General features: G+C 43.4%; 1 protein-coding gene across 20 annotated transcripts in view; it reads right to left on the bottom strand.

Annotated features, from left to right (window-relative positions):
* Positions 1 to 25,033, bottom strand: part of SORBS1 (sorbin and SH3 domain containing 1) — a 336,387-nt gene that overhangs the window by 242,545 nt on the left and 68,809 nt on the right. For 17 of the 20 annotated variants that reach the window (XR_006390469.1, XM_044298962.1, XM_044298981.1 and 14 more), the window contains exon 2: positions 22,464 to 22,529. The gene's annotated coding sequence lies outside the window, so the exon portion shown is untranslated. Of the gene's footprint in view, positions 1 to 22,463; positions 22,530 to 23,289; positions 23,336 to 25,033 lie in introns of all 20 variants that reach the window. The other 3 variants (XM_044298961.1, XM_044298967.1, XM_044298966.1) reach the window with 1 other exon arrangement.

The following is a 25,033-nucleotide window of genomic DNA, read 5'->3' on the forward strand; positions in this document are numbered from 1 at the left end:
TATATCCATAATAACTCATAAAAGTTTTACATACAAACATGATGAGAGTTTCCCCTTCTAGCACCGCACTCTGCATACACGAGTTTGAAAGCAAAGTTAGCGAAAAAAAAAAAATTAAACTGTGGTTAGGAATGCATTTTATGACCCACTGAAGCGCTATGAAAATATGGTCTGCTTAGAGGATAAATATCATTTGTCAGCCTAGCCTTTAGAAACAATTTGAGCCTGGTGGGGGTCGAGGGCCCTCCTTAAACCTGCATCACATATGGACTGTTTTTTTTTAAGTTATTTATCACTTACAACCAGAACCACATAAAATGCAATACAAAGAATCAATACTCAGCAAAATGCCATTTGTACAATACTATACACACAAGAAGAAAGAAGAGAGTGAGGAAACTTTGACAAAAGTTCTGTTAAAATGTAGCTTCCCCATTCTTGCATATTTATCTCCCTGTGGCTTCTGAATTTTTGGGGGCCGAATGTGAAAATTACACAATCTATTGAAAATGCACGTTATAAAAAATAAATAAAAAATTCTAGCATGTATTTCAATCAGGTCTCCATGATCAGAGATCTAATAGGTCCTGTAATTAGCTACCCCAAAGTAAAGTAAAATGTATAGCTAGCCCCCTGACATCACATACGTTAGGCCGTCAGCAATATTTACTACTTTGTACGAGTTCAGCCATAGGCGCCGGCAGGGTCAATGGTAGCAAAGGGAAGACGACGGCTTCGCACTGAGGCTAATTGAGGAAAGTGGTATTCTTAAGTCACAGTGACATCTATCATCATGACATCCTGATAGCATGATTACTGGGGAAAATGTGATGGCGGAATTTAAAGGGAAGGTCCACTGTCACAACTATTAGTTACTGTGTCAACACATCTAAAATGAACAATAAAGCAATTCAACATTCTGTCTTAATTATAGTTTTGCATCTACAGGGCGTATGCAGACCTCTAAGCTTCTAGAAAACTAAGTCACAGTCTGATCTTGCGGTCGCTTCTATCCATCACATACGCTCACTGGCATAGATTTTGTGAGCTAGCAAGAAGCAGGGGACAGACGAATGGCCATATGACTGCAGGATAAGACTACACAGCTTATTTGTAGTCGGATACCATAGAAACATAAAATCCAATATATGCCCCAACCAGGGAATCTTATGCTAGTCAAAGAGTAAATAACCAGCATAAGCCTATGGCAAAACACCAAGATACAAAACCTACAAATAACTACCAGACTGCTTATAAATTAATGTCATTTTATTACATGATTACAAATATTTCACAAACATGATTAAAAAGAGCATAGGTGCAGGGAAAAAGCGACATCATCTGGAGGATAACACAGCGGATACTACGTCCATAAATCAGTCCATCTGTATATATATGATTGAAGAGCAAGTGCAAAAAACATGTTCATTCACAATCAAAAGGACATTGAACGGTTACCCATGCTGTGCCTCCTCCAGGATGGCGTCAAACCCAACGCGTTTCGGCGAACCTTCGTCTGGGGGTGGCGTCATCACTGGGGGACACAGGTTAAATACACCAGCAAACCAATCATCACACATAAAATGATTATCTTACTTTGCATCGTCTGTGTAACTCAGGAAATGAGATGCGGTTGCGCCAAACAGGGCTTGGAGATCATGTGATCTGCGTTGTACCACGTGATCGCGGCCGCAATCACGTGATGATGTAAGCACGGAATCGCGTCACATAGTATCGCAAGTCCGTGTCTCTACCATCAATGGAAACATTGCACATGTCAGATCTGATATATTAAGATATATTAACTGTGAGTAGGAGATGACATCATGGGAACATCATGGGAACAGATAGAAAGATAGATGATTATGAATAAATTAGCAAAACTAATGAGAAATGAGAAGAGGGCGGCCACCCAGAATACATCAAATAAAATGAAAGACACGATTAGATTATATAGTGGTTCAATACGTTATTATATAAAAGATAAATTATATAAAAATACAAAAGTGTGTCCATTCCATAAAATCATCTGTGCTATATCACTCATTTCAAAATATATAATTGTAAACCTAATAAATATTGAACACATACATACATATATATATATCCAAAATACATTATATATAAAAATTATGAGTATATACAATCTATATATGCAAGATGTATAAATAATACACCATAAATAATTAATCATACACCATAATGTGAACAATGTGATGAATATAGAGTGAAAAAATGCATTGTGAAGAAGTATATAAACATAATATAATAGTAATAAATGTGACATAAAATGTAATAATGCACGCAAATAGTGAGGCAAAATGTGAAAAAAAAAGTAAAAGGATTACTTAATCCATATTACTTAAGAAATGTGACTAAACGTGTCATCGCAAATCTTGTGACCGAGTGACCATATGTAAATGTCACACATTGGTATCAGGTCAACATGTGACCATACCCACAAGTATCTATTATAATACCAACTAAACCCTATATACGACCACATATTACTATGGGTGTCATATTATTCAGATAGTGGGGACTATCCTTATATTACACAGTAACACAGAAAATGATAAATAATATTTAATAATAATAAAATAATAATAAAACCGCCACATACTAGTCTCATCACATTCCTGCACATACTGACTATATCCTATGAAGCTATATTCACCATCCCATTCCAGAGAAAAACTCCTGTAAATATCAGAGTCACAGACTACACAACATACGGATTACATATATTACTTATGGTAAGATCTGACATGCGCAATGTTTCCATTGATGGTAGAGACACGGACTCGCTATACTATGTGACGTGATTCCGTGCTGACATCATCATCCCCGTTTGGCACGACCGCAACTCATTTCCTGAGTTACACAGATGATGCAAAGTAAGATAATCATTTTATGTGTGGTGATTGGTTTGCTGGTGTATTTAACCTGTGTCCCCCAGTGATGACGCCACCCCCAGACGAAGGTTCGCCAAAACGCGCGTCGGTTGACGCCATCCTGGAGGAGGCACAGCATGGGTACCGTTCAATGTCCTTTTGATTGTGAATGAACATGTTTTTTGCACTTGCACTTTATCTTTAATCATAAATCAGTCCATCTGTATATACAGGTCCTTCTCAAAAAATTAGCATATTGTGATAAAGTTAATTATTTTCTGTAATGTACTGATAAACATTAGACTTTCATATATTTTAGATTCATTACACACCAACTGAAGTAGTTCAAGCCTTTTATTGTTTTAATATTGATGATTTTGGCATACAGCTCATGAAAACCCCAAATTCCTATCTCAAAAAATTAGCATATCATGAAAAGGTTCTCTAAACGAGCTATTAACCTAAACATCTGAATCAACTAATTAACTCTAAACACCTGCAAAAGATTCCTGAGGCATTTAAAAACTCCCAGCCTGGTTCATTACTCAAAACCGCAATCATGGGTAAGACTGCCGACCTGACTGCTGTCCAGAAGGCCATCATTGACACCCTCAAGCAAGAGGGTAAGACACAGAAAGACATTTCTGAACGAATAGGCTGTTCCTAGAGTGCTGTATCAAGGCACCTCAGTGGGAAGTCTGTGGGAAGGAAAAAGTGTGGCAGAAAACGCTGCACAACGAGAAGAGGTGACCGGATCCTGAGGAAGATTGTGGAGAAGGACCGATTCCAGACCTTGGGGTACCTGCGGAAGCAGTGGACTGAGTCTGGAGTAGAAACATCCAGAGCCACCGTGTACAGGCATGTGCAGGAAATGGGCTACAGGTGCCGCATTCCCCAGGTCAAGCCACTTTTGAACCAGAAACAGCGGCAGAAGCGCCTGACCTGGGCTACAGAGAAGCAGCACTGGACTGTTGCATGTCATTCGAAAATCAAGGTGCCAGAGTCTGGAGGAAGACTGGGGAGAGGGAAATGCCAAAATGCCTGAAGTCCAGTGTCAAGTCCCCACAGTCAGTGATGGCCTGGGGTGCCATGTCAGCTGCTGGTGTTGGTCCACTGTGTTTTATCAAGGACAGGGTCAATGCAGCTCGCCATCAGGAGATTTTGGAGCACTTCATGCTTCCATCTGCTGAAAAGCTTTATGGAGATGAAGATTTCATTTTTCAGCACGACCTGGCACCTGCTCACAGTGCCAAAACCACTGGTAAATGGTTTACTGACCATGGTATTACTGTGCTCAATTGGCCTGCCAACTCTCCTGACCTGAACCCCATAGAGAATCTGTGGGATATTGGGAAGAGAAAGTTGAGAGACGCAAGACCCAACACTCTGGATGAGCTTAAGGCCGCTATCGAAGCATCCTGGGCCTCCATAACACCTCAGCAGTGCCACAGGCTGATTGCCTCCATGCCACGCCGCATTGAAGCAGTCATTTCTGCAAAAGGATTCCCGACCAAGTATTGAGTGCATAACTGAACATAATTATTTGAAGGTTGACTTTTTTTTGTATTAAAAACACTTTTCTTTTATTGGTCGGATGAAATATGCTAATTTTTTGAGATAGGAAATTTGGGTTTTCATGAGCTGTATGCCAAAATCATCAATATTAAAACAATAAAAGGCTTGAACTACTTCAGTTGGTGTGTAATGAATCTAAAATATATGAAAGTCTAATGTTTATCAGTACATTACAGAAAATAATGAACTTTATCACAATATGCTATTTTTTTGAGAAGGACCTGTATATGGACGTAGTATCCGCTGTGTTATCCTCCAGATGATGTTGCTTTTTCCCTGCACCTATGCTCTTTTTAATCATGTTTGTGAAATATTTGTAATCGTGTAATAAAATGACATAAATTTATAAGCGGTCTGGTAGTTATTTGTAGGTTTTGTACCATGGAAACAGTCTTGTCTAGGAGCTGCAGACACGAAATAAAGGATATTTTAACCTCTTCTGTCACCCCCCAAAAGTCATATTTTTTTTTTTAGGCTAATTAAAATCCTTATACTGTGATTTTTCAATATATAGTGCTCTTACCCTTTTCTGTTGGCTAGTTTCTTTAAAAACTGCACTTTTATAATATGTAAATTACCTTTCTACCAGCAAGTAGGGCATCTACTTGCTGGTAGCCACCGCATCCTCCTTTAAAAAAAACGCCCCCTCCTCCTGCTGATTGACAGGGCCAGGGAGCGCTCTCCTCCTCCGACTGGCCCTGTCTGCAATTCAAATCCCGCGCCTGCACCTCATTTGGCGCAGGCGCTCTGAGAGAAGGACGCTCGCATGTTTTAATAGCCATAATGTTTTTTTGTTTTTTTTCCTTTTATATAGCCACCATTTAGGGCACCATGTCTGTTGTTGGAAAGCAGGAAAATTGCAGACAATAGGACATGTTCTATTTTTTTGCGGGGCTGCGCTCTGGAAATGCAGATGCGGAGAGCACATAGAGAATGAATGGGTCCGCACTCCTTACCCGTTCCAGATATTGCGGAACGGATGCGGACCCGGACCCATTTGCAAATGTGTGAATGGACCCTTAAATGGGTTCTCTGGGATTTAAATATTGCTAACCTATCCTCAGAATTAAAAAGAGATCAGTGGGCTCCGATTCCCAGTACCCCCACTGATCAGTGCCACTGCCTCCTAGCACGGTGCTGTACAGTGTATAGCTGCTATGCTTGTTATCACAGCTCAGTCCCATTCAGAGCTGCACCTATGACATCACATGGCCCAGGAAGAGGCCTCTTCATAGCGATGAAAGCTGGGGGTCAGACCCCCGCCGATCTGATATCGATGACCTAAGCTGAGGATACTCCATCAAATGTAAATACCAGAAAACCCCTTTAAATCTAAAATATACTGTTTAGTTTCACCATGACTTTCATACTTTCATAACAGCTTGCCTCACCAGAACAGGAAAGCAGGGAGAGGGCTACAACAGAACCTTCAAACATCTCGTCTGATGGATGTTACAGTGAATGGAACTGAGCAGCTTGCAATGTATAAGAATACATACAATCTACAGAAGACAACTGAAGCAAGATTTTGAGTAACACATTTGTGACCAAACAGAATTACGCCAAAATCTATTACTCCAAAATGTAGTCTATATACTAACTAAGAACAATCAAAGTATGTGAAGATACATGGTGACTTTCCAGGAATCTTTCCAGTGATGTCAAGCAAATTGGCAGCCATTGTGTTTAGTCTATGAAATAGACTATGAAATCGAGATTTTCAGAGCTTTTAGTAGGCAACCACAGGCCTGGAGAAGGAAACATGCATTTAGTAGATAAAGTTTGTAGGTTGTCCCTATGATCCCATTTCCCTTGTTCCTCAGTCCACAAAATTCCCTGTTCAACGGAACTTAATTTTATCAGTAAGGTACCACAATGTCAAAATCAAGTTCACATATTAGCAACATGATGTCCTGGGATCATCGGAATGTTAGAATTATGACCTATAATGGACGTGCAACAACAATGACCAAGTGTCTTCACACAATAGTCTCTCTCTAAAAAACGTTTTGATCTCCAACCCCTGAACACTGAACTTACCTAAGAAGCGAGGCTGTTGAGACTGAAGAGAGTCAGGTTTCTACGGAATTTCCTATTAGATACCATTGAAATAAAATACTAAGAAAGAACGAAAAAAAACACTAAAAAGAAGTTCCATCATTCTTCCCATGTTTCGTAGCTCATCCACAACATCCTACATGACACTGACACATTTTGTGTGATTTTTGTGCAATTATTAGAGGAACTTCCCTGTCACAAGCTTTCTCCACCCACTGAGCCATCTTTCATCCTCCCTGGCGTGCAGTGATGAAATCTCGGGAAGCTTCTTTAAGAGGTTTTGATGATTGTATTTGTGCTTTTTTATGTTTAATGTCATAAAATGTATTAGTATTTAAGCTAGTTTTATTAGATAGTCCAAATACTTGTTTGAGTCATGTCACTGTAGTGTGGTGTAGGTTTTTAGTTTTTTTTTTATCCATAGAATTTTTTTTATTTTGTGCAAAATGCTAGCACTATAGGTATACTGCTGACATAAATTAGAAGACTGAAGGGCTAATGAAGCCACATTTTGTATACTAGGTAAAATCCTTTAATTTGGCATTTGCTAGTCCAGAAAATGTTTTGCTTCTGATTGTGCTGAATTATAGGACTGAGGTGAAATAATCAGTTCTGAAACACCAACGATGTTCTCATCGGATACATACACTGCGGTTACGCCGGAGAACCTGCAGCATTTAAATTAGCAGCAGCATGGATGAGTCAGCGTGAATTCCCCGGAACGTCAATTAAAGTTGTGGATTTTGACCAGATATCACAGCGGATTCTATGTAGAATGTTGTGGTAAATTTGCAGCAGTATTTTCCACAAATTTAGTGTTAACACTTAACACAGTTAACACTTTAGGCTACTTTCACACTTGCATTCGGAGCGGATCCGTCTGGTGTCTGCACAGACGGATCCGCTCCTATAATGCAAACGATGGTATCCGTTCAGAACGGATCCGTCTGCATTATATTCCATTAAAAAAAAATCTAAGTCTAAAAGTTAGTCAGACGAATCCGTCCAGACTTACATTGAAAGTCAATGGGGGACGGATCCGTTTGAAATTGCACCATATTGTGTCAATGTCAAACGGATCCGTCCCCATTGACTTACACTGTAAGTCTGGACGGATTTGTTTGGCTCCGCACGGCCAGGCGGACACCTGAATGCTGCAAGCTGCGTTCAGGTGTCCGCCTGCTGAGCGGAACGGAGGCCAAACGGTGCAAGACTGATGCATTCTGAGCGGCCATTCGGGCCGCTTGTGAGAGCCTTTAAACGGAACTCACAAGCGGAACCCCGAACGCAAGTGTGAAAGTAGCCTTAGACCAGGCTACTTTCCTTGAGGGTCCTTAAAGCAGTTATGCCATGATTGAGGAAAATAATTTTTTTTTTAAAATCAGGCATCATAAAGTACATGAAAATGCCTTTCTAACAAAGCTAGAACCAGCCCTGTACCTCTCATGGGTCCGGAGATCTCCCCATTCACGGCTCCAATTGCTCTGCTAGATTATCTGCAGCCTGGTAGCTCGGGGAGTGTGCCCTTTCTGCTGCCGCTCTCTCCCTGAAACTGCCACAGCTTCTAACAGAACATATGGCTGGTCGCAGTTACGCTGGGTTTAGACCTGAGCGTTCGCGATGGAGCGCTCTGTATGCGCGATTGTACGGGCGTTTGCAATCGCGCATACAGAGACAAGCGAACGCCCATTGTCGCGCGTTCCCGCTGAAGTCTATGTACGGGAACGCGCGACAAGACGCCCCAAAGAAGCTCATGTACTTCTTGGGGCGTCGGGCGTTTTACAGCGCGATCGTACGCGCTGTAAAACGCTCAGGTGAGAACCATTCCCATAGGGAATCATTGGTTCTTGCCTGTTGAGCGTTTTACAGCGCGTAGGAACGCGCTGTAAAACGCTCAGGTGTGAACCCAGCCTTAAAGATTTAAATCGAGCACGTTCGACCAGCTCAGCTCAAGGAAAAGAACAAGCAGCAGGTGGCGCTATACAGATGCATTTTATTAAATAGCTCACCAGCCATACGAAATCTTTAATTACATGTAATTACAAAAGTACTCAGATTCTGGTGCTGGTTTGAAAAATTTAGAATATGCTTTGTGACACAACCCTTTTAAGGTAAGGCTATATTCACATATGACAATACATTTCTGCTGTAAAAAGTGGCCTGAAGCCAAGCGGCCAACCATTTAATAATGTGTTTCAGCGCCCAACAGCGGGGGCAAAGAAGGGCAGAGAATACGGAATTTCAACATGTATAAATTTTTTGTTCTCTTATTTTAACTGGGATTTCCAGCATTTAACATTGACAACTACTGCATATGAATATCAAAAGATAAAAGTAAGACAACTTTCACACTTGCGGCAGAGGATCTCATTAACGGGGAAAAAAAAAAAAACGTTTGTTTCGTCCTCATGCATTTCGAATCAAAAGAGATTTATTCAGGAGGCATCAGGATGTCTTCCATTCCGGCAGCATTCCGTTTTGTGACCAGACACAAAACCGCTGCACGCTGCAGTTTTGTGTCCGGTTATAAAAACGCAAAATAACGGAATCGTGTGTTAAACTTTTCCGGTATTGAGTTCCGTCCTAGGGGCTCAATACCGGAAAAAAACTGATCAGTTTTATCCTAATGCATTCTGAATGGAGAGCAATCCGTTCAGTATGCATCAGGATGTCTCTGTTCAGTCACTGTACAGTTTTTGGACGGAGAAAATACCACAGCATGCTGCGGTATTTTCTCAGTCCAAAATTCCGGAACACATGCATTATCTTCCATTGAAATGCATTAATGCTGGAGACGGCTTTGTGGTCTGCGCATGCGCAGACCTTTAAAAATGTGAAAAAGGTAAATACCGAATCTATTTTTCCGGATGACAACTGGAGAGACGGATCCAGTATTGCAATGCATTTGTGAGACGGATCCGCACCCGGATCCGCCTACAAATGGTACCCGTTTGCATACAGATTGCCGGATCTTGCAAGGAACTGCCTGCTGGAATCCAACAACGCAAGTGTGAAAGTACCCTAAAAAAAATTGAGGCTTCACCGATTGACTTTCAGTGTATTTAGTGACAGATCAGTTTTTTTTCCGTTTGGATTTCACACAACCGCATACTATGCGGTGCAAAATCAAAACGGATCAGTTTAATTCCGGTATTAAGATTATTATTTTTTACCGGAATTACAAACGCAAGTGTGAAAGTAGCCTTGACTGTATATACCACCAAGGACAGAAGAAGGACAAGTTTGTTTCCAGCTCCACATCCTCCCCATGACAAATTATCACCCCTTTACTAAGTAACAATACTTCAGTTCTTTACAGAAGAGTCCTACATGGGTCCTCACCACCCAAAAACAAAGTGCATGGGACCAACCAGAGCTGGGCCTTCAGTCCCCAAGGGCCCCTTAGTGGTCAAATGATCTGCTTCCATGGTTATATCATCAACTTGTTTTAGTCGGTATTAGTCGTAACGTGCCAAGGCTTTCTTGCCCTTACCCAGCCCTGTTTGCAGGGAAACAAAGCAATACAATATTCTACCTGTGTGGATCATAAAATGGAATCATTCCCACCTGTGCTCCATGTTCTCTGCAGAAGGCAAAGCACAGATGTGAAGACCGGAACATGAAATCATTCCCTGCTGTATGAATGGAGAGTTCAGCTCTGAAGTTATAAAATATAGAACAGGCTTGAGGAAACATCATGAAGCCTCATTGCTGCAGTGCAGAGAACATTTGGTGAACGAGGTAATATAATCCTATTTCTGGGAATGAGAGACAGACCTTGTATTCTTCTCTAGGGCACGGACAGACCATCTGGGGTAGCACTGTAATTCCTGCACCCTAACCTGACACAAACATGCAGGTATCATGTATCTGGACGGTGATAGGTAAAGAACGTAGCGTTCTTCAATGAACTTTTTGTATTCAGCATTTTTCCATATGGAATAAAGCCCTTGCTGTCCATCTGTGGATGAGAGACCATGGAAGGCTGTGGGGGTTTCAAGGCGGCTAAGGTAAGTACTTTTTGGCACAATATTCGACTTAGGCTACATGCACACGACCGTATGTGTTTTGCGGTCCGCAAATTGCGGATCCGCAAAAAAATAAAAAAAACTGATGAAGTTCCGTATGGAATCCGTTTTTTTTTGCGGATCCATTGTAATAATGCCTATCCTTGTCCGCAAACTAGAAAGAAATAGGACATGCACTATTTTTTGGGCGGAGCAACGGAACGGACATACTGATGCGGACAGCACACAGTGTGCTGTCCGCGTTTTTTGCGGACCCATTGAAATGAATGGATCCACATCATATCCGCAAAAAAAACGGATCGGACACAGAAACAAAATACGGTCGTGTGCATGAGGCCTTAAAGGGATTCTGCAGTGTTTTTTTTTTTTTTTTTACTGATGATCTATCGTCTGGATAGATCATCAGCATCTGATCAGCAGGGGTCCGGCACTCGGAACCGCTGCCGATCAGCTGTTTGAGAAGGCAGCTGCGCTGGCAGTAGCGCTGCGGCCTTCTCTTTGTTTACCACAGGCCAAGTGATGTCACGACTAGTATCCCTAGCCTGGTCTCCATCTACTGCACCGATAACCAGCAGGGGTGTGGGGTGTCAGACTCCGGCAGATCAAATAGTGATAACCTATCCTGAGGATAGGTTACCACTATTAAAGGGTTAGACAACCCCTTTGGTAATGTGGCCTAGTTTGGTAATCACTAAATACACTCACCTACTATGTATCTCAGGACTCCTGCGGATCAGCTAAGAAGGCAGTGACACTGGCCCAGTGACGTCACGACTAGTATCACTGGCCTGGGAGCGGCTAAACCCCGTTCACTAGTTCCCGCAGGCCAGTGATACTAGTTGTGACGTCACTGGGCCTGCAGGAAATAACGAGAAGGCCTCTGCCTTCTCAAACAGCTGATGGGCGGGGGCCCTGGGTGTCATTTATACAGCTTTATCCCTCATGCACACGACCAGTGTCTGTTTTCTGCGGTCTGCAAACTGCAGATTTGCAAAATATGGATGCGGTCCATGTGTGGTCTGCATGTGCACTGGACTGTAATGGTTCTGTGCTCTGCATTCTTTGGACATATTCTATCTTTTTACACAGCAGACATACGGATAGAACGTGTCCTATATAACACAAAATGCGGACCACAGGCTCATTGAAGTCAATGGGTCCACAAAAAATGTAGATGCAACACAGTATCCGTATAGTGCGTCCATTCTGCTAAAGATAGAATATGTCCTTTTCTTGGCCACAAATGCAGACCACAGACTCATTGAAGTCAACGGGTCCGCAAAAAACGGATGTAACACTGACGTCACACCGATGCCATCTGTATTTTGTGGATTCACATTTTGCTGACGGCAAAATACATACACTTGTGTGAATGCACCCTAAAAGCTACAGTCTACTGATAAACTGACAGAGAAGCTTCGGGAAGTCTAAGACCCCTTACAGACGAGCGAGAATTCCGCGCAGGTGCAATGTGTGATGCGAACGCATTGCGCCCATACCGGAATCCGGACCCATTCATTTAAATGGGTCTTTGTACATGAGCGGTGGTTTTCACCCATCACTTTTGCGTTGCGTGAACATCGCAGCATGTTCTATATTCAGCAATTTTCACGCAACGCTGGCCCCATAGAAGTGAATGGGGCTCTATGAAAATCGCATTGCATCCGTAAGCAAGTACGGATGCGATGGTCACGGATGATTGCTAAGAGATGTTGTTTGTAAACATTCAGTTTATCACTCGCGTGCAAAACGCAGTAAATCGCATTGCATCCGCGTGATAAAAACTGAACACGATAGCAAACAAAACTGAATGGCTTTGTTTGCGAAATCTTGCAGTTTTCACTGAACGCAACCGCAACGTATCTGGACCTAACCTGGACACGCTCGTCTGCAAGGGGGCTAAGTGTACCTGTCCTGTGAAGTGCTGCCTCACATCCACTGCAATTCTGAGTACAGATTAAGGAATTGCTGTTTATGCAGTTGTCTAACATAACTTGTTTGTTGAACCTACACTCCCAATCAGTCCAGGAGACAAATCACAAAAGCCTTATTTTAGGAAAAATAATCAGTTTCTCTTAATTGAAGGCCCCGTCAGTTCTGCCAAGTTTTTGGGGAAGGACATATGTGTTCACTAGAATGTGATCTGAAACCATGCCATATCTTCATGTTATCACACTATTCCCACATCATTCAAGTGTTCCGACACATGGTGCCCAGATTTCTTCATCGTGTGTTGGGATGCTTTCCGGGAAATTTCAGAGCTTCTAACACTTTATTTCAGTCTGTCCTTGTCACAATAAACTTTTTCTGAAAATGAAAGAATGAGTGCAACCTGCCTGTGACACAGGGTTATTGAGTTGTTAAAGGGGATTTTCTTATTGACGATTTACCCTTAGAATGGGTAATAGCAAACCGCTGAGGGTCCCGGACTCCTGGCACAGCCACAGATCATCTGTTTTCACAAACTCCGGTGCCAGAACCAGGTACTGGAACTATACAGCTCCATACACTGTAGGAGTGCAGCTGTGCAGTAATCAGGCCCAGCCACTACATAGTGTACACAGCTGTGTAGTTCCAGTGGCGGTGGGGGTGCCAGGAGTCAAACATCCGCCAATTTGATAACAATGACTTATTCTAAGGCTACATGCACAAGACAGTGCCGTTTTTTGCGGTCCGCAAAACGCGGATCTACAAAAACCGGAGGCCGCCCGTGTGCCTTCCGCATTTTGCGGAACGGAACGGGCGGCCTATTGTTGACATGCCTATTCTTGTCCGCAAAACGTACAAGAATAGGACATGCTATACTTTTTTGGCGGGGCCTCGGAGTGCTGTCCGCATCTTTTGCGGCCCCATTGAAGCAAATAGGTCCGCACCTGAGCCACAAAAACTCCAGCTCGGATGCGGACCCGAAAAACAGTCGTGTGCATGACGCCTAAGAATAAGACATTAATAAGTAAGTCTTGGAAAATCCCCTTTAAGTACGGATTTCAACAACCATGTGTCACAGGAAGGTTGTAAACATTCTTTCAACCCCCCCTCCCATATAAACCCTTAAAGGGGTGTGGGGATTTGCTCTGGTAGACAGGGTATGAGGACACAGTACAGAGGCAAATTACCAGTTCTTAAATCAAACTTCCGTGTTTATTCACACATAAGGCAAAAACAAAACGTCACGTTGCAGTCTTGGTGTAAGTTCACACACAATGGGAAGTCCACTTAGCAAAAATCACCTTGTTGGCAGTTCTACCTCCAGCCGTCCATAGCAGGCTTTTAGGGGGCCTGTTTCCCCTAAACACGGGTCTCAGCCCTCCAGCATGGCACAAGCCTTAGATCCCAGCACACACACCTTGCTGCTGAGCCCAGCTGTCTTTTAAAGATACCTAAGTGCTGTCAAAACCCACACCGGCACTTGAAATCCAGTCCGGTGTTTGACCCCACCTGGCTGCAATTTAGAGTACACGCTGCACACGCTGGGAGGAAAATACCTGTTTTCCCAGACCATTCCCATTCACTATGTCACATACCCCCCGCCCCCCCTTTGTTCAACCCTGAGGGGGTGACCACTCGCCAGACAATGTACTTGGGACAGAGCATCCGCGTTTCCTTGTAACCGGCCTGCCCTGTGTTCCACTGTAAATTTAAAGTTCTGTAGGGAAAGGAACCATCGGGTGACCCGGGCATTTCTGTCTTTGGCCTGGCTCATCCACTTGAGAGGGGAGTGGTCGGTCACCAAGCAGAATTTTCTCCCTAATAATAGGAGAGAGACTCGAGTGCCCACTTGATAGACAGGCACTCTCTCTCCACTATACTGTACCTGGTCTTGGCTGGGGTGAGCTTACGCCTGAGGAAGACAACGGGATACTCCTCCCAGTTGACTTCCTGGGACAGCACAGCACTGAGGCCTACTTCGGAGGCATCCATCTGTACTATAAATTCCCACTTGAAGTCGAGCGTCACCAAAACCGTGGATCCACACAGGGCCGACTTCAAAGCAGAGAACGCTTCTTCAGCCCAATCATCCCAGTGAACCATCACAGACTTATGTCCCTTCAAGAGCCCTGTCAATGGCGCGGCTATCGTATCAAAGTGGGGGACAAACCTCATGTAATAGCCCACCGTCCCCAGGAACGACTTTACTTGCCTAGAGGTGACAGGTCAGGGCCAATTCCGTATCGCCTCCATTTTGTTTTCTTGGGGTTTGATGACTCCGCGCCCAATGACATACCCTAGGTATTTAGTCTCCTCTAACTCTATCGCACATTTCTTTGGGTTAGCTGTTAGTCCAGCCTTCCGAAGGGAGTCCACTACGGCCTGTACTTTGGGCAGGTGACTTTCCCAGTCGGTACTGTGAATGACAATATCATCCAGGTAAACTGAGGCGTACCGCAGACGTTGAAAAGTGCGGGGGCGCCATGCAGACTAAAGGGTAACACCTTACACTGATACAGCCCCTCAGGCGTATGAAGGCAGTTTTCTCTTTGGAAGCCTCCGTTAAGGGCACCTGCCAGTACCCTTTCGTAAGGTCCAAAACAGAAAAATACTGTGCTTGTCCTAACTTCTCGATTAGCTCATCCACCTGGGGAAAGGGATATGCATCGAATTTAGATATCTCGTTCAGCTTACGAAAATCGTTACAAAACCGTAACGTCCCGTCCGGCTTGGTTAATACCATAGGACTGGCCCACTCACGTTTACACTCCTCAATGATGTCTAGCAGCAGCATTAGCTGCACTTCCTCCGAGATGGCTTGTCGCCGAGCCTCGGGCACCTGGTATGGCTTTCACCAGGCTTTTGCCTGAGGCTCAGTGACAATGTCATGCCAGATTGTGAACGTGCGTTCAGGGAGGTCCGAGAACACATCCGTGTGCCGACTAATGAACTCCCTGGCCTCCTGAGCCTGTTTAGAGGAGAGGCTGTCAGCAATTTCTACTGTGGCAACCGCTTCTCTTGCATAAGACAGAGGGGCCGGAACCTCTTCCCCTAGAAAACCCGGCCGTGGGCTGTCTTCAGTACAGGTCTCACTATCTTACCAAGGTTTTAGTAAATTAACATGGTAAACCTGCTCCGGCTTTCGCCTCCCTGGCTGGTGTACCTTGTAATTTACCTTCCAACTTTCTCGAGTACCTCGGAGGGCCCCTGCCACCTAGCCAGGAACAAACTGTCCACGGTCGGTACCAGAACCAAAACCCGATCACCCGGGTTAAAGATCTGGACCCGGGCCTGCCGATTATAGACCTGACTTTGTGCATGCTGAGCTGCCTCCATATGCTCCCTAACAAGAGGTAACACTGTCTCTATCCTTTCTTGCATCCGAGTAACGTACTCAAGGATACTTTTGTGCGGAGTAGGTTGCCGTTCCCATGCCTCTTTGGCTACGTCCAACAAACCACGAGGAGGTCTGCCATATAGCAGTTAGAAGGGGAGAACCCAGTAGAGGCCTGGGGTACCTCTCGCACAGCGAACAAGTGATAGGGCAGAAGAAGGTCCCAGTCCTTCCCATCTTTAGACACCACCGTTTTTAACATGTTTTTTAATGTTTTGTTAAACCTCTCTACCAGACCGTCTATTTGCAGATGATAAATGGATGTTCGAAGCGGTTTTATGTGCAGTAACTTAGAGTTCCCTCATAATCTTGGACATAAAAACGGTCCCTTGGTCGGTCACTTTTTAGGTATTCCTACTCGGAAAAACATCTCCGTTAACTCCTTAGCTATGAGTTTGGCCAATGTATGTCGCAGTGGCACTGCCCCCCGGTACAGAGTGGCGTAGTCTAGGAGGACCAAGATATGTTGGTGCCCTCTAGCGGACTTCGGTACTGGGCCTATGAGATCCATAGCGATTCTTTCAAACAGTACCTCAATGATCGGGAAAGGTACTAACGGACTGCGGAAAAGGTGCTGGGGCTAGTTGTCTGGCAGGTCGGGCAAAACTTTAATTTCTTTTCACCTCTTTTTTCTGTATTCCCAGATAACACTCGAGAACGTTTTGGTGGGCTAGATCTAACACGAGTTTGCGATAAGCCTTGGGCACCACCAACTGTTCAATATGCTCACCCCGTAGTTGGTTTACCCAACAACATATTCTGTTGAACCACAAAACGGGGAAACACTATCTCGGCCCCAGGTTGCTGTGGTTCACCATCAACTATTAATACATTTTCCCAGGCTTGGGACAGGGTTGGGTCCCGGTGTTGTGCGGTACCAAAATGATCCAGCAGAGGTGGTCATGCTTGCACACCATAGAAAAAGCGTCGGCCTCTCTGGTGGCCGGGACCGTGGGAACACACATAGGCATGCATACACAGCGGCTCCTGTCCCGACCACCTCGTATCTGTGCTACAGCAGTGGTCATAACCATGGAAACCAGAAGTGTAGAATGCAATGGAAAAATGCAGCAAAGGAGGCAATATGTAAGTCACAATACATTAGCAAGTGTATTGGCTAGATGATAAATGCCATGGAAAAACCCTTTTAAAGGGGAACATAGCACCAGGACACGATCAAGTTATCAGGCAAAAATAGACATGGAGCAGTGTCCGCTCTGCCTGAACGCTGATATTGTCTTCCTCTCTACATTCACTGTCTGTTTGTAATTACCTTCTGCATCAGTACACAGTTTGATTCCAAAACCTTTCTTGGAGAACATGGCACACGCAAACTGGCTAATTAAGCTTGCTTTCTGGCTTTTCTTGAAGCATATTAGTAGTACAGTCAAAAGGGATTCATTGATTTTTACGGGCAAGTGCCTACACATCCCAGATGGTTTGAGTTTACATTTCTAGATACAGACCGATGGTGGAAGGACTGTTTTCCTGCTCATCTGAGAAATATTTAAACAGTTGGTAACCGCTCTCAGTTTGCAATATGAAATGTGTCTAGCTTCAAGTTTAAATAATCTCCATAAAACGTCTGCTGAACCAATGCTCAGATGCAGGTGTGATATGGAGATTGACGCTGGCCTTACTTCTGGCCAACTTGGTCACTCAGGGCCAAGTTAAAAACGAGCTTTGTGTGTGGGCTAAATGATCCTCCAGATCCAGTAGATTTTCCAGTAGACTGCAAGGGTTAACAAAACCACAAAATTGGAGGCAAGAGCCGCTGCTTTGGGTTTTAAAGAATTTCCACTGAACTGCGCAGTCAAGTTGGAACATTATGCTTTTAGCTTTTTTCTATCAAATCAATATGTCCTGTGATGACCAAAGTAAAAAATCATCAGTAAGGGCTAACTCACACGTCACTGATACACGAGTGTGACATTTGTGTTCTCCACAGCACATAGATCCACTGAATTCATTGTGTGTATTCAGATCTCTTGGAGGCATGCTCTATTTAGTTTTTTTTTGTGGTCACAATGTGCCCATTGTATTCAATGCTTATGAATATCACGTGGACCATTTTTCTCTGATACATTGCATATTAAAGGGGTTGTCCGGGATCAAACTTATTTTTTTTTAAAACATCTTACTCACCTTTAGTGAGTCTTACTCCCAAGGTGGTTTGGGGTGTCTTTTACACTGGAGCATGGCTCCTACAGCCCTGAACACATTGTTTACATATCTGTTTATCTGTTTCTTCACTTCCTGCCGCATTGCATTGTGGGTCTCAGTGCAGGGCAGCATCTGCTGATTTCTCCTGTCTAACATAGTGTCCCTGCACCTGCCCCCCTCATACATCCTGCACAGCCTCCACCCCTCCTTCGATCCGCCCCCCTCATACATATTCATACATCCTGCACAGCCTCCACCCCTCCTTCGATCCGCCCCCCTCATACATATTCATACATCCTGCACAGCATCCACTCCTCCTTCGATCCGCCCCCCTCATACATATTCATCCTCTTGCCTCATATTCCTCCCCCACATGTACACCCATAAACTTCTCCTTAGGGCCCTTTCACACTTGCGTTGTCCGGATCCGGCGTGTCCTCCACTTGCCGGAGGTACACGCCGGATCCGGAAAAACGCAAGTGTACGGAAAGCATTTGAAGACGGATCCGTCTTCAAAATGCTTTCAGTGTTACTATGGCAGCCAGGACGCTATTAAAGTCCTGGTTGCCATAGTAGAAGCGGGGAGCGGGGGAGCGGCATACTTACAGTCCGTGCGTCTCCCGGGGCGCTCCAGAATGACGTCAGAGCGCCCCAGGCGCATGGATGACGTGTACATGCGATCACGTGATCCATGCGCTTGGGGCGCCCTGACGTCACTCTGGAGCGCCCCGGGAGCTGCACGGACGGTAAGTATGCTGCTCCCCCGCTCCCCACTACACTTTACCATGGCTGCCAGGACTTTAGCGTCCCGGCAGCCATGGTAACCATTCAGAAAAAGCTAAACGTCGTATCCGGCAATGCGCCGAAACGACGTTTAGCTTAAGGCCGGATCCGGATCAATGCCTTTCAATGGGCATTCATTCCGGATCCGGCCTTGCGGCAAGTCTTCAGGATTTTTGGCCGGAGCAAAAAGTACTGCATGCTGCGGTATTTTCTCCGGCCAAAAAACGTTCCGTTCCGGAACGGAAGACATCCTGAACGGATTTCTCTCCATTCAGAATGCATTAGGATAATCCTGATCAGGATTGTTCCGGCATAGAGCCCCGACGATGGAACTCTATGCCGGAACCGGCCAACGCAAGTGTGAAAGGGCCCTTACTCTATCTCTGGCATCTGTCATGTGCTCAGTGTTTGCAGCGCTTAGAGACAATCGGACACCGTCACACTGTAAGGGGCACACTTCCACATGCATCCATAAATATACCGAACACAGTCCCTGTAAGATGCACGCTCCCACATGCATCCATAAACATACCGGACACAGTCACACAGTAAGGGGCACACTTCCACATGCATCCATAAACATACCGAACACAGTCACTGTAAGGTGCACGCTCCCACATGCATCCATAAACATACCGGACACTGTCACACGGTAAGGGGCACACTTCCACATGCATCCATAAACATACCGAACACAGTCACTGTAAGGTGCACGCTCCCACATGCATCCATAAACATACCGGACACAGTCACACAGTAAGGGGCACACTTCCACATGCATCCATAAACATACCGAACACTGTCACACTGTAAGGGGCACGCTCCCATCTATATAATATATATATACACACACACACACACACACACATATTTCAAGGTAAACCTTATATACTGACCAGTTAAAACTGATGCATAACCACAGGAAAGGGAAATGCACACACTGCAACTCCAAAAAGGAGAATGTGCAAAAAAGATTCATTCCAAAACACAAGTATGGCGCTAAAAAAAATATTTTAAACTAGACAAAAGCAGCCTCATTGCATAAATAGGATTATCCGTTTATTTCAAATAAAAATAATATATATACACATACATACACACACACACACACACACACACAGTTGCAAGAAAAAGTATGTGAACCCTTTGGAATTTCTGCACAAATTGGTCATAAAATGTGATCTGATCTTCATCTAAGTCACAACAATAGACAATCACAGTCTGCTTAAAGGGAACCTGTCACCTGGATTTTGTGCATAGAGCTGAGGACATGGGTTGCTAGATGGCCGCTAGCACATCTGCAATACCCAGTCCCCATAGCTCTGTGTGCTTTTATTGTGTAAAAAAAACGATTTGATACATATGCAGATTAACCTGAGATGAGTCCTGTATGTGAGATGAGTCAGGGACAGGACTCATCTCAGGTTAATTTGCATATGTATCAAATCGTTTTTTTTTACACAATAAAAGCACACAGAGCTATGGGGACTGGGTATTGCGGATGTGCTAGCGGCCATCTAGCAGCCCATGTCCTCAGCTCTCTACCCCAAATCCCGGTGACAGGTTCCCTTTAAACTAATAACACACAAAGAATTAAATGTTACCATGTTTTTATTGAACACACCATGTAAACATTCACAGTGCAGGTGGAAAAAGTATGTGAACCCTTGGATTTAATAACTGGTTGAACCTCCTTTGGCAGCAATAACTTCAACCAAACGTTTTCTGTAGTCACAGACCAGACGTGCACAAAGGTCAGGAGTAATACTTGACCATTCCTCTTTACAGAACTGTTTCAGTTCAGCAATATTCTTGGGATGTCTGGTGTGAATCACTTTCTGGAGGTCATGCCACAGCATCTCAATCAGGTTGAGGTCAGGACTCTGACTGGGCAAATCCAGAAGGTGTATTTTCTTCTGTTTAAGCCATTCCGTTGTTGATTTACTTCTATGCTTTGGGTCGTTGTCCTGTTGCAACACCCATCTTCTGTTGAGCTTCAGCTGGTGGACAGATGGCCTTAAGTTCTTCTGCAAAATGTCTTGATAAACTTGGAAATTCATTTTTCCTTTGATGATAGGAATCTGTCCAGGCCCTGACGCAGCAAAGCAGCCCCAATTCATGATGCCCCCACCACCATACTTCACAGTTGGGATGAGGTTTTGATGTTGGTGTGCTCTGCCTCTTTTTCTCCACACATAGTGTTGTGTGTTTCTTCCAAATAACTCAACTTTGGTTTCATCTTTTCACAGAATATTTTGCCAGTACTGCTGTGGAACATCCAGGTGCTCTTGTGCAAACTGTAAACGTGCAGCAATGGGTTTTTGGACAGCAGTGGCTTCCTCTGTGGTATCCTCCCATGAAATCCATTCTTGTTTAGTGTTTTACGCATTGTAGATTCGCTAACAGGGAAGTTAGCATATGCCAGAGACTTCTGTAAGTCTTTAGCTGACACTCTAGGATTCTTCTTCACTTCATTGAGCAGTCTGCACTGTGCTCTTGCAGTCATCTTTACAGGACGGCCACTCCTAGGGAGAGTAGCAGCAGTGCTGAACTTTCTCCATTTATAGACAATTTGTCTCACCGTGGACTGATGAACAGCAAGGCTTTTGGAGATACTTTTATAACCCTTTCCAGCTTTATGCAAGTCAACAATTCTTAATCGTAGGCTTCTTTTGTGCGAGGCATCATTCACATCAGCATTTGTGAAAAGCAAACCCAGAATTAGTGTGAGTTTTTTATAGGGCAGGGCAGCTGTAACCAACATCTCCAATCTCATCTCATTGATTGGACTCCAGTTGGCTGACACCTCACTCCAATTAGCTCTTGGAGATGTTATTAGTCTAGGGGTTCACATGCTTTTTCCACCTTTACTGTGAATGTTTACATGGTGCGTTCAATAAAAACATGGTAACATTTAATTCTTTGTGTGTTATTAGTTTAGGCAGACTGTGATTGTCTATTGTTGTGACTTAGATGAAGATCAGATCACATTTTCATTCCAAAGGACTCACATACTTTTTCTTGCAACTGTATATATATATATTCTACAAACGTCTTACAATTGAATCATTGACAGTAGCAAGTTGGAGAAATTCATGGTTGACCAGCAGTCCTGCCGAGTGGCGCTGGAGACCAAGTTCGAATTCAACCATTGGCAACATCCACACAGAGTTTGTCTATTCTCCCTATGTTTGCATGGATTTGCAAGAGGTACCATGATGGCTCCATATTCTGCATAAATGAAAGCTTTATGCACTTCAGTGGAGATTGCAGTATATGTGGTTACAACACAAAACTGTTCTAGCACTTTCAGGAAGGAAGGAAAGAAGGAAAGAAAAAATAAGAGAAGGAAAGGAACTAAGAGCAGAAGGAAATAAGGGAAAAAGGAGGAAAAAAAGAAAAATTAAAAGACAGGAGAGAAAAAGAAGTAGGAAGGAAAGGAAGGGAACTTCCACCGAGGACAGTACACTATTACTGCCTCAGTGGGAATAAGGCCATAGGAAAACTTACATTTGACATAAAGATTTCATAGCCTCAAGGCCACCACAGAATAAACACAATTTCTTTAATGACTAATTCTCTGTCATCCAATTACAGTGATATCCAGCTATTAGTCTATGAAACAAAAATATAACTTACCTTATATCTCAAGAGGCCTGCAGAAATCAGACATCGAAGTCAGTTACCAATCCGTGTCAGTACAGCCTAAAAGAAACGCAGTGAATGTAAAAAAATAATAATAAATCTAACCGAAAACACCATTATAACTGATATTCAACAGCATAGAACTAGACAGTATGCTTTAATTAGTTGTGGAAACACACAAGAATGTGGAGAAATGTTATGAGGATATCAAGAAACTGATCAAAAATTATAATTACTGTCATACCAGCTATTAAAACTATTTAAAATGTTCCCTAAAACAGTTCGCACATATACACACTAGACAATGACAGGCTAATTACGTCTTATCTAACAAACAGAATTATTACACTGTCTTTAATGAAACATAACAGAGTCTAATTGTGGTATAAAACCACTCATCTCCACCACCTTTTATGTTCTGGTAAACCCATTGGGTAGTTTCCTGAGAAGAGGGGCAAAATATATTGGATGATCCACTACTTTGCAATTTATCGAGGATCCATTGGTCATCCTGACCTTTTTCAGTTTTATGAAATACTTCGGTCCCTCATAAATAGTTATTCCAGAAAAAAAATTCTTACAAATCTGCATTACTCCGATGATCTGTTATTATCCCTGAAATTGAAAAAAATAATTGCCAACCGGGTCTGGGATTACATGAAGAGACAGAAGGATTTTTAACAGGAATTGGGTGTGAACCCACTGTACCAACTAACCAGTTTTACGTTAGGGTAGTCCTAAGGATGTTATCCCGGCGATCCCCTAGTTTTTGCTCTTTAATCCCTACACAAAGATTTGGTCTTCGCCGCAGGGGACCCACCTGGTCACTATGTCTTGGAATAGTCCTGATGTAGTTGGCAGTACTCCTAGTCGATAAAAAGGCAAAGGTCAGGGCAGGCAGAGTTCATCAAATCTGTGAAACTAATCTGAGGTCAGGGCAGGCAGCACAAGGTCAGTATGGTGTGCAAGCTAAGTTCAGTATGGTGGACAGGCTAAGGCCAGGACAGGCAGCAGAGTAACAGAATCGGTAAACAGGCAGAGAAATTCAGTAAACGGGCAAACAGACAGAACAACACACGTTCACTGAATAGACTAGGAAACTAAGCTCAGGTGAGGAGGGCTGAGCAGCATTTGTAGCAGAATCTGATTAACACATAGCATGAAAGGAAGGGATTTGTGATGACAAAAATGGGAGTAGCAATAGTTCAGTGAATAATGTTCTTAAATGAAGTAGCTGGGCAGCAACAGACGTGGGTCATCGATGTAACGGGATTTGAGTAAGCTTACATCCACAAAAGATCTGGGGTTAGTTCTACAAGATGTTTGGAACACCTCCCTACTAATTTCCTTCAAAAACTGTGTACAAGAAGAACTATGCAGTCTTGAAGGCAAAGGGTGCTCACACCAAATATTGATGTGATTTTGTTCATTCAGAAAAATAAACTATTAACACTTCTATTTTTGAAAGCATTCTTACTTTGCTGCATTTTCGCCCATGCCTTCCTGAAACTTTTGCACAGTACTGCATATGCATACTGCCGCTAGTCAAGCCAGCTAGAATGTAGACCTTCACAATGCATGTATGGCGGTCTAGATGCATAAAACCTACTGAACATAGAGCATGGGAACACAATAGTTAAAGAACTTTGGCCTGTAAAGTCAAGCACTGGTAACAATGACAGGATGCAAAAATAACAAACAATCAAAAAAAAAATTGTGGCATGTTTATATGGCTTTTTTTGTGTATTTTCAAGAAAAAATACCCAACATTAACTTAAAGGGAATCCACGCTATAGTTCATACGGTACGTTTTGTGCCGATTTGGAATCCGTGTCATAGAAAAAAAAAACAAAAAAAAACCAATGAGCATGTTCGTTCTTCGCACGGCATCTGCGTGTAAATGGCGATGAGCGCAATGTCACAGTTTAGAGGCAGAACTACAGCATATAGACCAAAAATCCACGGCAGAAATCAGAAAATCAGCCTCAGATTTCTGCAGCAAATATAAGTCAAATTTTTCCAATGTGTACTTTCTGCCATGTGAACATACAGTATTTTCACTTTCTACTTGCTGTGCTGGACCTGGAGAACAATACAAAAGGCTGGTTTCACAGGAACGAGTTGTCTGTGGGAAACACACTGTGTGCGGGATCGCGATTTCCCATCCTGGTCTCTATTATGATTTATAATGCTGTGCGTCCCTGCCGACATCATCCGTAATGAACTGTACTGACATAATGCCGTCAGTACAATACATTACAGTTGATGTAATTAGGGACACTCAGCATTATAAATCATAAGGTCCCGTTACAAGAGTAGAGACCAGGATGGGAAATCGCACTCCCACACACAGCTTGTTTCCCACAGACAACTCGCCTGAAATTTCCCAAAAGCAGTGGATTTAGCTCTATTCGTATGCTAAACTACTGATTAGAGATGAGCAAATAGTTTGGAACCAAATTTTGTAAAGGCGAATTTTGGAGAGAGAAAGAGAGAGAAAAAGATTAGAGAGAAAAATGTGTCCTCAGAAAGTCAGATATGAATTTTCAGGCCAAAAGGAGCAG

Source organism: Bufo gargarizans, chromosome 6 (assembly GCF_014858855.1).
Source record: "Bufo gargarizans isolate SCDJY-AF-19 chromosome 6, ASM1485885v1, whole genome shotgun sequence".
Taxonomy (NCBI): domain Eukaryota; kingdom Metazoa; phylum Chordata; class Amphibia; order Anura; family Bufonidae; genus Bufo; species Bufo gargarizans.